The following is a 16,085-nucleotide window of genomic DNA, read 5'->3' as shown; positions in this document are numbered from 1 at the left end:
AAATTTGGATGAACCCTTGTAAGTAGATCATGCTATCGACCATGAGGAAGCATGGATGAGTTTAATTCTAATAATTGTATCCGTGAAGTTGTGGATTTAGTGCTACCCAGTTGGCCCCGTGGTTATGAATGAGAGAGTGTGATGTGTGAAGCATGTAGGCTCAATTAGGTCGTTAAGGTATCCTAATTTCTTGTGTTATGTGATATGGCCGCTTAAGCTAAGTCTGTATGCATGGAGTGTGAAAGTAGTAGGGTGAAATTTTCGCCTATGAGAGGTAATATAAATTTTATTTGTAAAGTTGCCTCCCAATCGTCGGGTGAAGCGCCCACGGTGTACCTTGTGATCTTGTTGTAGTGTCCATTTGAGGAGCTAGAATTATAGCCTTAGGGCCAAGAGTTCGTCTATTAGAATCTGTGTGACAAAATAGGGAAGTTTGGAACCGAGTTGAGAATGAAAACATTCTGCCCCAGGTGACACTCGACCGAATTAACCATGTACTCGACCGAGTGGTTACCTACTCGACCGAGTGGCCGCCTATACTCGACCGAGTGGTTTGCTTTGACCCTTGTTTTGTTCATACTTGACCCAAATATCGAGTGTATACCCGTACTTTCGTGATTTATATTGGTTGGGTTATGTCGAATGAACATGTTGACCCCATATGGGTGAGACCTAGTGAATTATTTACGTGTGACCGAATTATGTGGCTTTTGCTATTTAAGAGTAAAATTCAAAATTTGAGTGGTAATTGACATGTGATAACCTGGTTTGATGCGTGTTAATTGAGATGATTCTATTTTGTTGTGTATTAAGTAAGATGGAAATGCAAGTCATATGTCACCTAGTGGTCATTACATGATAGTGATTGTGGCCTTCTATATGAGCGGAAGTGTTGATGATGAATGGGAACGGATATGGAAACACGTGTGGGTGATCACGTGGTGGATTTGACGAGAAAATTTGCATTAATTGATTGTTTCTTGTAGTCCGTACATTCGTGATTGATGTGCATACATGTGAAAGCATGAGATTTTACGTGATGCAGATATGTAATAATAATCGAGTTATATACCGTGATAGATACGTATACTTATAACCAACATGAGTTAGAAGTTATCTATGAGATTAGAGTTTTGAACCGTGGGTTAGACCTGGAGCTTGACCTTTGGGAGGCTCGTAGGGGTACCCGTAGAGAGACTTCTTGAGAGGTTCCTAGATTGGGATTATAGAGACATAAGACGATACGAGACTTAATAATGGAGTTGCAATAGGTAAGAGAGAGTGTTGAACCTTGAACATAGTTATTCCTTGAATTTAGTAACGAGTGTACGAGATCATTATGAGGTTTGATGGCTGAACTTCGGGTCGAAGTTCTCTTTTAGAGGGAGTGGATGTAATAATTCGGAAATTTAAGATGAGAAAGTACAGAGTGTGAGAAGTAGTAAGAATTGAGTGAAGAACTTTAGGATGAGTGTGACGTTTAGAAAGAGCGTACACAGTTGATAGACCTGTAAGGCGCGGGAGAACGCATGAGATTTGGGGAAAGGAGTGTGGGGTAATATCCGTATAAGACCCTTTAAATTTAAGGATTATAACGTAAATTTAACATGTGAAATATGGTCATAAACGAAATACAATAGAAAAACGATAAAGATTAAGAATCAACCTCGGGTCCTTTGATGCGCGGCGTAAAGAACAGAAATCAACAGAGATTTCCTCCTAATCGTTGCACCCAAGACCGTCTGAGACTATGCCCTTGTGCTAGAAATGCTCTCTAATTGACTTGCAATATCGAGAGAGCTATTGTGAGGTTATTCGATGTGAGATCGAGGTTTTTCAGAGAAAAATACTCTTCAAAACCCTAATTTTCATGTAAAATGAATGCTTAGGTCAAAAGGAGAGGGAGCCTCTCCTTTTGTTGCCTCGTCCGCATGGTCTCATGGAGGAGGGAGTGGGCTTTCCACTTTCTCCTCATTATTAACTCGTGGTCCGATCAATTCCGCTAAAAATGTATATGACGGGTTTTATTATAAGCTGTCATCGGTTATCGGTTATTAATACATCGACTAATAACACGGATTAGTCTAAATATTAATACATGTCCGACAAAGACAATATTGTATAATTAATTCAATATACATTAATTAAATATAATCGTTTATATTTAATTTACGAATTAACTGTTTAATTCGTCTTAGCCCATGTTATTTAATCCGTATTAAATAATTGTCTCAACATCGCGTTTGACTAATTACTAGTCAATAACTCCGACTAACTGGTTAGTCATAATTGGCATCAACATGACTGTATTTTCATACTGTCATATCTCTCAAACGTATCCTATAGGTGTGACTTTTAGGGACCAGTTGATCACCGCCATCTGTATGACAATAACGTCAAACTTATCTAGCAAGCCAACCGTTATTGATAAACGTGGATCAACTGATTATGATACAAAAGTATACCCTTTGATCCTTTTAGAGATTTATAAGTCCTTGCACTAACTGTAAAGGACACCAGCCCCAACAAGCTCCCACTTGTCCGTACAAGTGTATGTGCAATGACGTTATCCGCACTAAGCTCGGAGGACACGGCTCAACAAACTCCCACTTGTCCGTACAAGTGTATGTGCGATAACCGATTCTCATATTCATTTAAAATTTCTCCCACTCAATGTAAAACAATTTGCGGATCCGGATCCGCAAAGGTCGTATTTTACAATCGATCTGTATCTAGAGTGGTTTCCCGACTAGAGAGTAACTTAAGCGATAAAACGACCGCATTCGAGCATGGCCATGCATTTCGATTCTGACTCCTCGAGTGGCCCCGAGAAATATCGAGTACACGATAAAGGCTGAATATTTCCTTCAACTCGAACTCCTTCCGATCTAAGCACAGCATGAAATGACCCGAAACAATCTACTTGGCCCCTGTTACGGATGACCGTGAGAAAGAAACCAAAGTCACCCAAAATCTGTCGTAGTCTCAAGAGACAGTCGATAGTCAAAAGAATCGACTCTTAGGATCACCATGGAGGTCCTATCCACGACCGGGCACCGAATGTTGTAAAACATTTAGGACTCCACGTTGATGTCACAATTGTGTCCTACGAGATATCCGTATAAATCGCCTCTGTGATTGGTCGGTCAACTTTGTTGACTTATGGCTCGTTGAACCCACCATCAACCAACGTCACAAAATAATTACCTTGAGTTATCAGCTCACGTGGGTAATTAAGGACCATAAAATATAATGTTTGTTCAGTTCACTTTGTGGTGTTCAAAATTTGTCGTACAAATCCACATGAAAAACAAAATATATAAAATATCAAAACGATGATGTCGTATAGAGTACAAAGGAGAATGAATCTAATCCATAAAAGAGTACTACAACTTAGGAACACGTTTAATTCCCATGGAATTAACATGCCCTTCATGCTTATCTTGTCGTAATGGTTTAGTGAGAGGATGCTATGTTTTCATCTCGTAGCAATCTTTTCTATCACTACTTCCTTTTGCTCCACGTAATCTCGGATTAGATGAGCTTTCCGTTGTACATGTCTAGACTTGTTGCTAGACTTTGGTTCCTTAGCTTGGAAGATGGCACCTCTATTGTCGCAATAGATGGTGATCGGGTCATTCGAACTAGGCACTACAGATAGTCCATGTAAGAATTGACGCATCCATATCGCTTCCTTTGTAGCTTCAGACGCGGCATAGTACTCGGACTCGGTCGTAGAAATCTGTAACATGTGATTTGTTTGGAACTCTTCCGGTGATTGCAGCGCCATTAAGAGTAAAAACGAATCCGGATCGAGATTTCGAGTCATCACGATCCGTTTGGAAGCTATCATCTGCGTAACCGGTTGCGCATAGCTTTTGTTCGCCTCCATAAGTCAATGCCCAATCTTTAGTCCTCCGTAGGTACTTAAGAATGTTCTTTGTGACCATCCAATGTGATTCACCGGATCTTTGTTGGAATCGACTTGTCATACTCAATGCATATGCCACGTCCGGACGTGTGCATATCATGGCATACATGATTGATCCTATAGCCGAGGCATAAGGAATCCGTGTCATGCGCTCTTTCTCTTCCGGTGTCTCTGGTGACTGAGACTTGCTCAAATGCACCCCTGGAGCCATAGGAAGAAACCCCTTCTTGGAGTTAGTCATGCTGAATCTCTCTAGAACTTTGTCTATGTAAGACTTAAGGTGAGAGATAACATCCGTCGTGATCTATCTCGATAGATACGGATGCCTAGAATTCTTTGTGCCTCTCCCAGATCTTTCATCTGGAAATGGTTTTTCAACCATACTTTCACCGAAGTTAAGAGAGGTATGTCATTCCCAATCAGGAGTATGTCATCGACATACAATATTAGGAAGACAATCTTGCTCCCACTCGACTTGATATAAAGACATGGTTCCTCGACCGATCGAGTAAATCCATTTTCTTTAATCACTTGGTCGAAGCGATGATTCCAACTCCGAGATGCTTGCTTAAGTCCATAAATGGAACGCTTAAGTTTGCGTGCTTTCTTAGGATGTTGTGGATCGATGAAACCTTCGGGTTGTACCATGTACAACTCTTCCTCCAAAAAGCCGTTTAAGAAGGCGGTTTTCACATCCATTTGCCAAATTTCATGGTCATGAAAAGCGGCGATCGCTAAGATAATCCGAATGGAACGCAGCATGACTACGGGTGCAAAATTTTCATCGTAGTGCAAACCTGGCACTTGGGTGAAACCTTTAGCAACTAGTCGTGCTTTATAGATATCTTGTTGACCTTCCACCGAATGCTTTATCTTGTAAAGCCATTTGGATTGAAGGGGACGAACCTTAGCAGGTAAGTCAACAAGATCCCATACGTTGTTCTCATACATAGAGTCCATCTCGGATTGCATGGCCTCAAGCCATAGCTTTGAGTCGGAACTAGTCATGGCACCTTTATAGGTTGCGGGTTCACTACTCGTTAAGAGTAGAACGTCATCTATGTCATGTTCCTCGACCATACCAATGTATCTGTCTGGAGGAATAGATACTCTTCCCGACCTCCTAGGTTCCTCAGGAATATTCACCGCAGCCGGGATTGAAGGAATAAGTTCCTCCAATGGTTGCTCGGTATTTGGTTCTGGAATCTCCGACAGGTCGAAGGTTCTATCACTCTTTGCATTCGCGAGAAATTCCTTCTCTAAGAATGTCGCACTAGCCGCAACAAAGACACGTTGTTCGGTTGGCGAATAAAAGTAATGACCAAGTGTTCCTTTAGGATAACCTATAAAGTATGTCTTGACCGATCGCGGGCCGAGCTTATCCTCGTGTCTCCACTTCACATAAGCCTCGCAGCCCCAAACCCGTATAAAGGACAAGTTAGGGACCGTTCCCTTCCATAGTTCATATGGAGTCTTGTCACATGACTTTAGACGGACTTGATTTAAGTATTAGAGCGGTGAAAAAGAGCATAACCCCACAATGAGTCGGGCAACACGGTGTGACTCATCATGGATCGAACCATATCAAGTAGTGTTCGATTTCTCCGTTCGGACACACCATTCAATTGAGGTGTTCGGTGGAGTTAAGCGTAGGGCAATCCCACGAGTCCTTTAGGTGTTGATCAAACTCGTGAGAAAGATACTCGCCACCACGATCCGAACGCAGTGTTTTAATCTTTCTACCCAATAGGTTCTGTACCCTATTCTGGTATTCCTTGAATTTCTCAAAGGATTCACTTTTGTGCTTCATTAAGTAGACATAGCCATATCTACTTAAATCGTCCGTGAAAGTGATAAAATACCTATAGCCTTCTCGTGCGGTGATTGACATAGGACCACATACATCCGTGTGTATGAGCCCTAATAGGTCGCAGTAGCGCGATTCCAACACCTTTGAAGGAAATTCGAGTCATCTTACCGATGAGACATGATTCACACGTGCCAAATGATTGAAAATCAAAGGCCGAGATAGCTCCATTCTTTATGAAATTTGTGTTTTACGCGTTTCTCATTAATGTGTCCCATACGGCGAGTGCCATAGATACGTTTGATCTTTGTCACCAACCTTTAACTTTTTATTCATTACGTGTAATATTTCGGTGGTCTGATCTAAAACATAAATTCCGTTCATGGAGACTGCCTTGCCATAAATCATATCGTGTAAAGAGAAAATGCAAGTATTATTCTCTTTTACAAATGAAAAACCAAGTTTGTCAAGTGCAGAAACTGAAATAATTGATCGGAGCCATTTGGTGTTCACAATTAAGCATATGTGGTCGTTGGTCAATGGTCGATACAAAACACAATTTATACTTCACAAACAACTCTACAATTAGTAAAGAGGCAAGTAAAGGTCGGATCCCAAGGGACGGGTATTGAAATGAAGATTCTATTGTAACTAGTGGTGTCTAGGGGTGTCACAAATTGGGTTGATGTAGAAGGTTACTAAACTAAAATAGCAATGAAAATAAACTAACAAGATAAATGAAATAAGGGTGTAAACAATTGATTAAAAGCACTAGGGTGTCATGGGTTCATAGGGAAATCATGGGATATGATCATACAAACATGTTCTCAAATTATAAGCAAGCAATTATTGTTGTGATGGATTGAGTTGGGTTATATCTTACAATCCTAGGAAAGTTTGGGTCCGAGCGAATCTCTTGGATTGTACAACACCTACAAGTCGACTTAATCTTCCCTACTTAACACATGCATGGTCTAACAAGACTCGAGTTGGGTTATGTCTTACAAGTCAAGTTGAAAGGATAGAAGATGATAGTAAATGCAAGGATTCATAGGCTTAGCATTTCATCAAATATAACATGTGCATGCATTAAGATCAAAACAAGCAAGCAAATAAGATATGAAAGCATATTAATTTAAGCATGAATCATTCCCCATGTTGGTTTCCCCTAATCACCCATTAAACCCTAGCTAAGAGACTACTCACTCATTATCATATTGATCATGCTAGAAAGGTTGTCAATCATACTAACATAATGAAACATGATGAATAAATGAAAGTAATTAGCAATAATTAAAAAGGGATTAAGAGATTATACCTACTAATGATTCCAATAATAAAGCAAGAATAATAGAAGTACTTGAATCCTAGATTGAGAGGTTGTCAATCTCCCAATAATAACCCAAATAATCTTCAATTACCCAAAATAAAGTAAGAACAAGAGAGAGATTAAGGAACTAAAACTTGGATTAAAACTTGATTAATATTTGATTACAATATTGAAGAGAGATTTGATTGATATTAACTACACTAATTATTGATAAGAAGAACATGCTCCTCTAATTAGACTAATGGGGTATTTATAGTGAAAATTAGGGAGGATGCATTAGGGTTAACTAAGGGCTAAACTAGTAATTACACTTTTTAAGTTGAGCAAGGAGCCTCCGGGATTGTCCGAGAGAAGGGCTTCTTCATTTCGTAGCTTGAAGAACGAAAGCTGTCTTTGTCTTTGTGATCCGTGCGGCTGGGAGTCGGGACGGCCGGATTTGGGATGGACGATCCGAGCGGATCAAGGAACAAGACGCACGGACTGGGCATGGGCAATCCGAGCGGATTCCTGGTGAGGACGCTCGGACTGGCGAGGACGGACGGATTCTCTACAATCCGTTCGGATTGTAGCTCAGCCATGACTTTCCTTCTTCTTTTTCTTCCCTTTTCTTCATGAGTTCCTTGGGGATTTCCTTGGGGACTCAAGGATCCTTTTCTCAACAATGCTCTTCTACTATGCTATGTACAAAGGCCTTCTAGTCTTGTCTCTCCTTGATGCTTGGTCATTGAATATGATCAATTTAGCCTTGTTTTGCCATGAAAATGCAAGATTCTTACTCCTTTCCTACCAAGGGATCAAAATCTCAAAGAATATGCAAAACAAAGAACTAAAGATAAGAAATGACCCAAATAGGCACTAAAAAGCATAGAAACAATGGTAATTCGGGGGCTAAATATGCGCCAATTATGGTCGCATCAAATATCCCCAAACCGAACCTTTGCTCGTCCCGAGTAAAGAGGTGACAAAGACTAGGACCAAAACTAACCTAACCTAATAATAATAGCCGATATGAGACAATTAGCGGGTCTCACTCCGCCCCTTCAACTCACAACAAGACAACCATGAGGTAGGATGCCTTCTTGCAAGGCAAGGTGGGTCTTGCCAAAATGGCGACACATCCAAACATTAAGCACACAAAATCAAGTAATGGATGCATCTACAAAAAGAATAGCCACTTTCCTCATCTAAGTGGCGGAAATTATCTACAAGGGAAGCAATTCAAGGGTACACAATCCTTCATAGATGCAATTTGTTCAAACTACTAAGCCTAGAAGGATACCAATAAATCACCTCCAAAATGTGTCAAGCTAGGGTACCTTTGTCCTCAATCGTTAAATGCTTTTGTCAAGAATAGACTCCCTATGGTGTTAGAAACACTGGAGGATCGCGGAATTCCCCCTGTTGCCTAGACAAGAAGAAGGGTCGTCCCCTCTCTACCATGCACAAAAATGGATACGATGGATAAAGGGATCGATAGATGTTTGAGTTTCATTTTGGGAGTTTGCTTTTGTTTTTGTTTCCCCCCCCCAAATTTCTTTGGCATTTGACTTTTTGAGAACACTTTCTTGCCATTTCTTTTTGATTTTTGGCATTTCAATACTTGACAACTTTTTGCATTTTCTTTTTGAACATTTTCAAAGTCACCCCAATTAGTAACGAGGGTGCCTTATTTTTGAAGCTTTAGGAGTTCTATTTTTGCTCCTCTTTTCTTTTGATGCATTTTTGCAAACTTTCTTTCACTTTTCATTTCATTGAACTCAAATTGATTTCTTTTTGTTTTGTGCCCATTCCCTTTGATGACAAAAATGTATGGTAGAATATGGATGAATGATAGAAGTATGCATGGTTTCAAGGGTCACCTTGGAATAAACGGTAGCCAAGGAGTTATCACACCACAAGGTACTCTTGACTAGGCCTTAATCCATGGGTCAAAGGATACTAGCATGACACATCCTAGGGTGTTTTACAAGCATTCTAACAAGCAAAGTCTTAAGAATAAAAAGCATCTACTAGGGCCTATATACACTTGTCAAGCTTCCCAAGTAGACGGTTTCACAAAATTTTTCTAATATGCAAACTACATGCCATGATGCAACTAGCATATATACATCCTAATGCAAATGATTCTACCAACTAATATGCCAAATAAACTAAATGCAATCCTAAGTTCACATTGTTTTACCGCATCAATCAAAATAAAGCCACATAGTCATTAACATAAAGAGGAGAAAGGAGATTGGAAAGATCATACCATGCGGTCTTCAATATCCTCATGTCTCGGATGTGGCGTAGTCAATCAATGTGAAAAAGGATGAACAAACACAATATATACAAAACAATATATACAAGTCTACACTACAAAGGAAATGAACTTGTTTTTGGTTTTTTCAATTTTTCAAATTTTTATGATTTTTGAATAAAAGTTAAGAGTTAGAATTCCCATCCCCACACTAATATGGGCATTGTCCTCAATGGCCAAAATGATGGAAATTATGCAAAGAATGATGCATGATTTCTATACTAAATGCAATTTTACACTAAGCTATACTACATGATGCATGGTTTTTGTTATGACGGAGAGGATAATTTAAATTACCTCCCGTTGCGTATGCATTAACTTCCCCAAACCAAGCAAGACACTATTGCTAATGTCAAAGCATGGGGGAGTTCATGCACATGCTATGCTATGCATGAGACTAGATTGTCATTTTGGATTTTACAAAAGTGGGAACAATAAAGAACACCTCAAAGGAACCGAGGTGTGAGTCCTTTGATGTTGCTAGGACTAAACCAACAATGATCAAAATGAAAATAAAATACAAAGAGATATAGACAAACCGTGGGAGAGTAGGAATCTCCAAGGCTAGTCTTCCATCATGCTACTATCATCACCACTTCCCTCATGAGAAGTGGTCACATTGCCACTTTCCTTGGCACTTTCTTCTTTGCTTTCTTCATCATCATCTTCCTCATCATTATCTTCACCATCTTCACCATCTCTTTCTTCATCTCCACTTGCTTCTTCCTCAATATTATCATCAATCTCCTCATCATTTCCAACAACCTCATTGTCTTCCACCACTTCCCTAGATGCACCCGGAAACAAGGCTTCTCTATCCGCCCAACTAGGCAAAGGACAAGATGGATCAAGGAGTCCTTGCCTAGCTAGATGTAGGAGGGGAGGATATTGAGCCAAATAAGCATTCTTCCGATCTTCATAAGCTTGCTTGTGCATGGCTTGCATTAGAAGAGTGACATAATCTTTCCCAATTTCAACTCCTTGTGGTTTGAACTCTTCATAATCATAGGGGTAAGGTGGTATAACAATGGAAGAGGAGGGGTTTCATGATCACCCTTTTGTTGTTGAATGATGTACTCGGCTTCTTCGGATAGGGAAGTAAATAGTTGGTCCGGTGGACACTAAGACGGCAAATCTTTGCGGGTAAAGTGAATGATCGAGCCTCACTTGTAAGCCACCCATACTTGGTATCAAGGGAATTGTGAACAACCCACTTAAACTTGTTAATCAAGGTGGACATATCAATGAGATGGCCACCATCCTTAGCCTTGTACTTGCTATCCTTATTGAAATTAGGATCAAAGTGCTTGGCTAGGACCGTGACAAGGCCGCCATTAACAATTACGGTTTGACCCTTCTTCCCACTATCTATATGGAGCCATCTATCAACCAATAGCCTCAAAGAATTGTAAGGCTTGGTGTGAATTCTTCCAATATTCAAAGTTGATTCAAGGAGAATAAAATCGAGTCCCGTGAAATGATTGGTGTCTTTCCTAGCGATTATGGTATTTCCCACAACTTTGTGCCATATTCTTATGCCCGGATGATGGACCAAAAGAGCACGACAAGCTTTAAAATCTTCAAATTTCTTCCCGGAGATTGCCTCCCAAAGAGGCTCGGGATCATACTTCCCATATTGCTTATAGAATTTATGTTCATCGCTAAGACCCAAAATTGCACCCAATTCCGGAAAGGAAATGCGTCTACTAGTGTTAGCTAGACGAAACTCAATATTTTCCCTATTCTCAACTTTTGTCACTTTTAAAGAACTTAAGAATTCCAAGACAAGGGAAGGGTATGTTACTTCCTCCATTTCAAACAATTTCTTTAAACACATGGCATTGAAAAAGATTCTTGTTTGTTCAAGAATACCCAACTTCTCTAAAGCATCTTGGCATATGAATTTGGTGGATTGAATTTGTCTCATAGCAAACTTGACAAATGTATTTCTATGGGAGTCGGAAATGAATGTTACCTCCGGATAATGCAAGAGTTGATTAATTACCGGAGTAGAGGGCGATGCTTCCATAGGAATTTGTTGAGGTGGTTGCACTTCCAAGCTTGGTGTTGATACCACCATTGCCAAAGCTTTCTTCATTTGTAGAGCTTTTTGCCTTTGAGAGAGAGTTGTAGTCTTTGGTGCTTTTGTTGCCTTTGCCTTTGCTTTTGTTGCTCCCTTTGTTCTTGCCATTTGATGAGCTAACCAAGAAAAAGATCAAAAATCTTCAATTTGTAGAATGCCCAAATCGATTTTGAAAGTGAAAGGCTTTGCCTTTATGAGAACAAAAATCAATTCAAAGGTGAAGATTTTGTTCTTGGTTTTGATTATTAATGAAGATGGAGTGATTGATTTGTTATTTGAAAGATGGTTTGATTTGATTTTGGTGAGTTTTGTTGAGGGTTTTTGTTTTTGAGATGGAGAGGATGAGGGTTTTGATGTTATGGGTAGTGTTTATGAGTGAATGAATGAATGAATGAAGGTGGGGTGGGTATTTAAAGAACTCGACAATATTAGGATGCAGGGACAATCCGTGCGGATTAGGCGCAATCCGCTCGGATTCTTGACTTCAAATTTTCAAAAATCCCGCCTAGAGACGGGCGGATTCTCGGGGAATCCGTTCGGATTCTCGCGAGACGAGACGGGCGGATTTCTCTTGAGACGGACGGATTCTTGTCCAGAGATTTTTCTTTGTTTTCTTGGTGAAAGACGGGCGGATTGTTTACAAGACGGACGGATTACGTGAGACGGGCGTCTTTCCAGAATCCGCTCGGATTCTTCAACGATCAAGAATTTTGCGAGTTTTCAGCTCGGCCCAAGACAGGCGTCTTCTCGCAGGACGCTCGGATCCTCGTAGACGGGCGGATTCTCGGGAATCCGCTCGGATTGGTCCTTGTGTACACGGATTCAGGTCCATCCGTGCACCAACGTATTCCCTTATCATTCTTTCTTTCTTTCTTTCAAATCTTGTGTTCTTCATTGCGGGGGCACTACTAAGGCATGAATAGCCTAGGAAATTGCCATCCCCACACTAAGGTAAAGCACTACACATCAATTAAATCATTAGTCCCTCCCTCACTTCTCTCTTTTCATGACAATTATTTTGATCAAAGTAAAAATAAATCCAAAAATGACAAAAATGCAATGCAAAAATTAAATGTAAGTTAGGGAGTTAGAAATATTTACAAGTGGTGGTTTAGGGAGGACTCCACCAAACTCTCATTCTTGATGAGATGTCAAGGAGGCATGTTCAAGGTGTTGTTGATGTTGCTTAACACCTTGAAGAAGTAATCAAAAGCTTGTTCATTGTTATGGTAGAGGTCCTCAATAGACCGTGGTTCTTGTTGTTGATCATGATCGATGGCATGCCCAATGTAGGGATTAAAGATCCCTTCAAATTCGTCGTCCCAAAGACCACAAACTTCATTGAGTTGATCATTGAAAATCTCTTGCTTGGATGGAGACAACTCTCCCAATTTCTTCTCTTGGCCAATGAGGCCATCATCTTCTTCCTTGGTTGATTTTGATGAGCTTTGCAAGCTCTCCTTGTCACAATTCACTTGCTCTTTGAATGGAGCATCTTCAACTTTCTTCCTCCATTGGAGTTCCGATTTCTTCTTCTCATCTTTTCGGCTATAATGATCAATCATGAAACATGGTTCATGCAAACGAGGAGCTCTCATGGTCTTGTCAAGATTAAAAGTTATGCTTTCATCTCCCACTTCTAGAGTGAGCTCTCCATGCTTCACATCAATCACCGCACCCGCGGTGTGTAGGAAAGGTCTTCCTAAGATGATTGGAATGTTGGAATCTTCCTCCATATCAACAATGACAAAGTCCACCGGGATGAAAAACTTCCCAATTCGCACGGGGACATCTTCCCATATCCCTAGCGGTGTCTTCGTCGATCTATCGGCCATTTGAAGAGTGATATTGGTACATTTAAGCTCTCCCATTCCCAACCTTTTACTTACCGAATACGGCATGACACTCACACTAGCCCCTAGATCACATAAGGCTTTGTTGATCGTTGTGTCGCCAATGGTACACGGTATTGAGAAGCTTCCCGGATCCTTTAACTTTGGAGGTGAACTCCTTGAAGTATGGCACTACTCACCTTAGTGAAGGCGATAGTCTCAAGTTTCCGGATCGACTTCTTCTTTGTGAGGATATCTTTCATGTACTTTGTATAGGCTTAACGTGATTGATTAATTCCGTGAAAGGAATTGAGACTTCTAAGTTCTTCACAATTTCCATGAACTTTCCAAGTTGATCATCAAATTTAGGCTTGGCTTGACGACTTGGAAAAGGAAGTCTAATCACAATGGGCTCCTTTTCTTTGGCTTTGTCTTCATTTTTCTTTGAACTTTCTTCTTTTGATGATTCCCCTTCTTTGGGACCTTGTACCACAACTTCATTCTCACTAGCTCTCACAACTTCATCCTCAACTTGCTCCTTCGGTGCTTCATACCTTGTACCACTTCTCAAGTGAATGGCACTAACCGTTTCATGTCTAGGGGATTACCTTGAGGTGGTAATTGCCCCTTTTGTCTTTGCGAGCTCGAAGATGCTAGTTGGGTCAATTGTGTTTCCAACATCTTGGTGTGAGCTAGAATGTTGTTGATGGTGGTGTCTTTTGCTTGGCTATCTTTTTGCATTTGGGTGAAAAATTCTTGTTGATTCTTTTGCATTTGAAGGACCGCTTTTTGGACATCAAAACTTTGGTCATTGTGGTGATTGTATGGATTTTGATTTTGGTAACCTTGGTTTTGATTGAAAAAGGGTCTTTGGTTTTGATTTCTCATGGGTGGTGGAGTGTATGTTGTTTGAGGGTTTTGGACATTTTGGCTTTTGTATGAGAGATTTGGATGGAACTTGGTGTTTTCATTGTAAAAATTTGAATAAGGGGTACCGCTTTTGTAAGCTTGGAAAGCATTGACTTGCTCGGTTGTTCCCCTACATTCGCTTGAGTCATGACCTAAGGTTCCACAATTCTCACATATCCCGCTTGGGATTGATGAGGATGCCGTCATGGCATTGACATGATGCTTTGATGATTTTGAGCTTTCCTCAAGTCTAGCCATAGCTTGTTCCAACTTCAAGTTGATTGTGTCAATGTGAGCACTAAGTTGAGCACCCAATTGAGTAACGGTGTCCACTTCATACTTTCCTCTAGTAGCCTTGCGAGGCCTACTATATTGCGAATTATGGACCGCCATTTCCTCAATCTTGTTCCATGTTTGATTGTCATCAACTTCGGTGAACATTCCATTTGATCCCATATTGAGAATGTTCCTTGAATCTTCATATAAACCATTCCAAAATTGTTGCACTAAAAACCATTCGCTAAGTCCATGGTGAGGACATGAGCGACAAATACCTTTGAACCGCTCCCAAGCTTCATACAAAGATTCTTCATCCCTTTGCTTAAAACCCGTAATTTGAGCTCTTAGCATATTGGTCTTTTCCGGTGGGTAGAATTTTTTGTAGAAAGCTAGAGCTAGCTTCTTCCAAGAATCTATTCCAAGGGTGGCCTTATCAAGGCCCTTCAACCATTGTTTTGCGGTGCCGATTAACGAAAAAGGAAATAAGACCCATCTTATTTGGTCTTGAGTCACGCCCGTTTGAGAGATAGCTTCACAATAATCACAAAATGTTTCCATATGAGAATGAGGGTCCTCACTAGGCATTCCCCAGAATTGGCTCCTCTCAACTAGTTGGATGAAGGCGGACTTGGCAATAAAGTTTCCGGTAAGATGTTGTGGGGTAGGAGTACCATTTGGTAGATCCTCCTCGGTGGGTATAGAGTGTGACGAGAATTTAGGCATTGTAGGTGGATTTTGTGTGGTATTGTTTAATGGGTTCTCTTCTCCTTCTATTGCGAAAGGATTGACAAACTCACTAGTGGGTTGAACAACTTCACCAACACCTCCCAAATTCCTCCTAACAAGTCTCCTATTATTCGTCAAGGTTCTTTCGATTTCACGGTCAAAAGGTAACAAATCTCTTTGTAACCTTCTAGACATGCAAAATATCAAACAACTCAAAAACAATTAGAACAATCCTTGAGGAGTTTTACTTCCCCAAGGTGAAAAAGACACAACTAAAAACAATAAAAGAAATCTTAAATCAATTAAACACCGTCCCCGGCAACGGCGCCATTTTTGATCGGAGCCATTTGGTGTTCACAATTAAGCATATGTGGTCGTTGGTCAATGGTCGATACAAAACACAATTTATACTTCACAAACAACTCTACAATTAGTAAAGAGGCAAGTAAAGGTCGGATCCCAAGGGACGGGTATTGAAATAAAGATTCTATTGTAACTAGTGGTGTCTAGGGGTGTCACAAATTGGGTTGATGTAGAAGGTTACTAAACTAAAATAGCAATGAAAATAAACTAACAAGATAAATGAAATAACGGTGTAAAAAATTGATTAAAAGCACTAGGGTGTCATGGGTTCATAGGGGAATCATGGGATATGATCATACAAACATGTTCTCAAATTATAAGCAAGCAATTATTGTTGTGATGGATTGAGTTGGGTTATATCTTACAATCCTAGGAAAGTTTGGGTCCCGGAGCCGAATCTCTTGGATTGTACAACACCTACAAGTCGACTTAATCTTCCCTACTTAACACATGCATGGTCTAACAAGACTCGAGTTGGGTTATGTCTTACAAGTCAAGTTGAAAGGATAGAAGATGATAGTAAATG

At 40.3% G+C, this 16,085-nt stretch overlaps 1 non-coding gene across 1 annotated transcript; it reads left to right on the top strand.

The window, feature by feature from the left end:
- The first annotated feature begins 14,714 nt into the window (after positions 1-14,714).
- On the top strand, positions 14,715-14,821 carry LOC141609995 (small nucleolar RNA R71). Its single transcript, XR_012527893.1, has one exon. It is a non-coding gene; the product is annotated as a small nucleolar RNA R71 (small nucleolar RNA).
- Positions 14,822-16,085: the final 1,264 nt, after the last annotated feature.

The sequence above is a fragment of the Silene latifolia genome, chromosome 10, assembly GCF_048544455.1.
Source record: "Silene latifolia isolate original U9 population chromosome 10, ASM4854445v1, whole genome shotgun sequence".
In the NCBI taxonomy this organism is placed as follows: domain Eukaryota; kingdom Viridiplantae; phylum Streptophyta; class Magnoliopsida; order Caryophyllales; family Caryophyllaceae; genus Silene; species Silene latifolia.
This window is presented reverse-complemented; position numbering and strand designations above follow the sequence as displayed.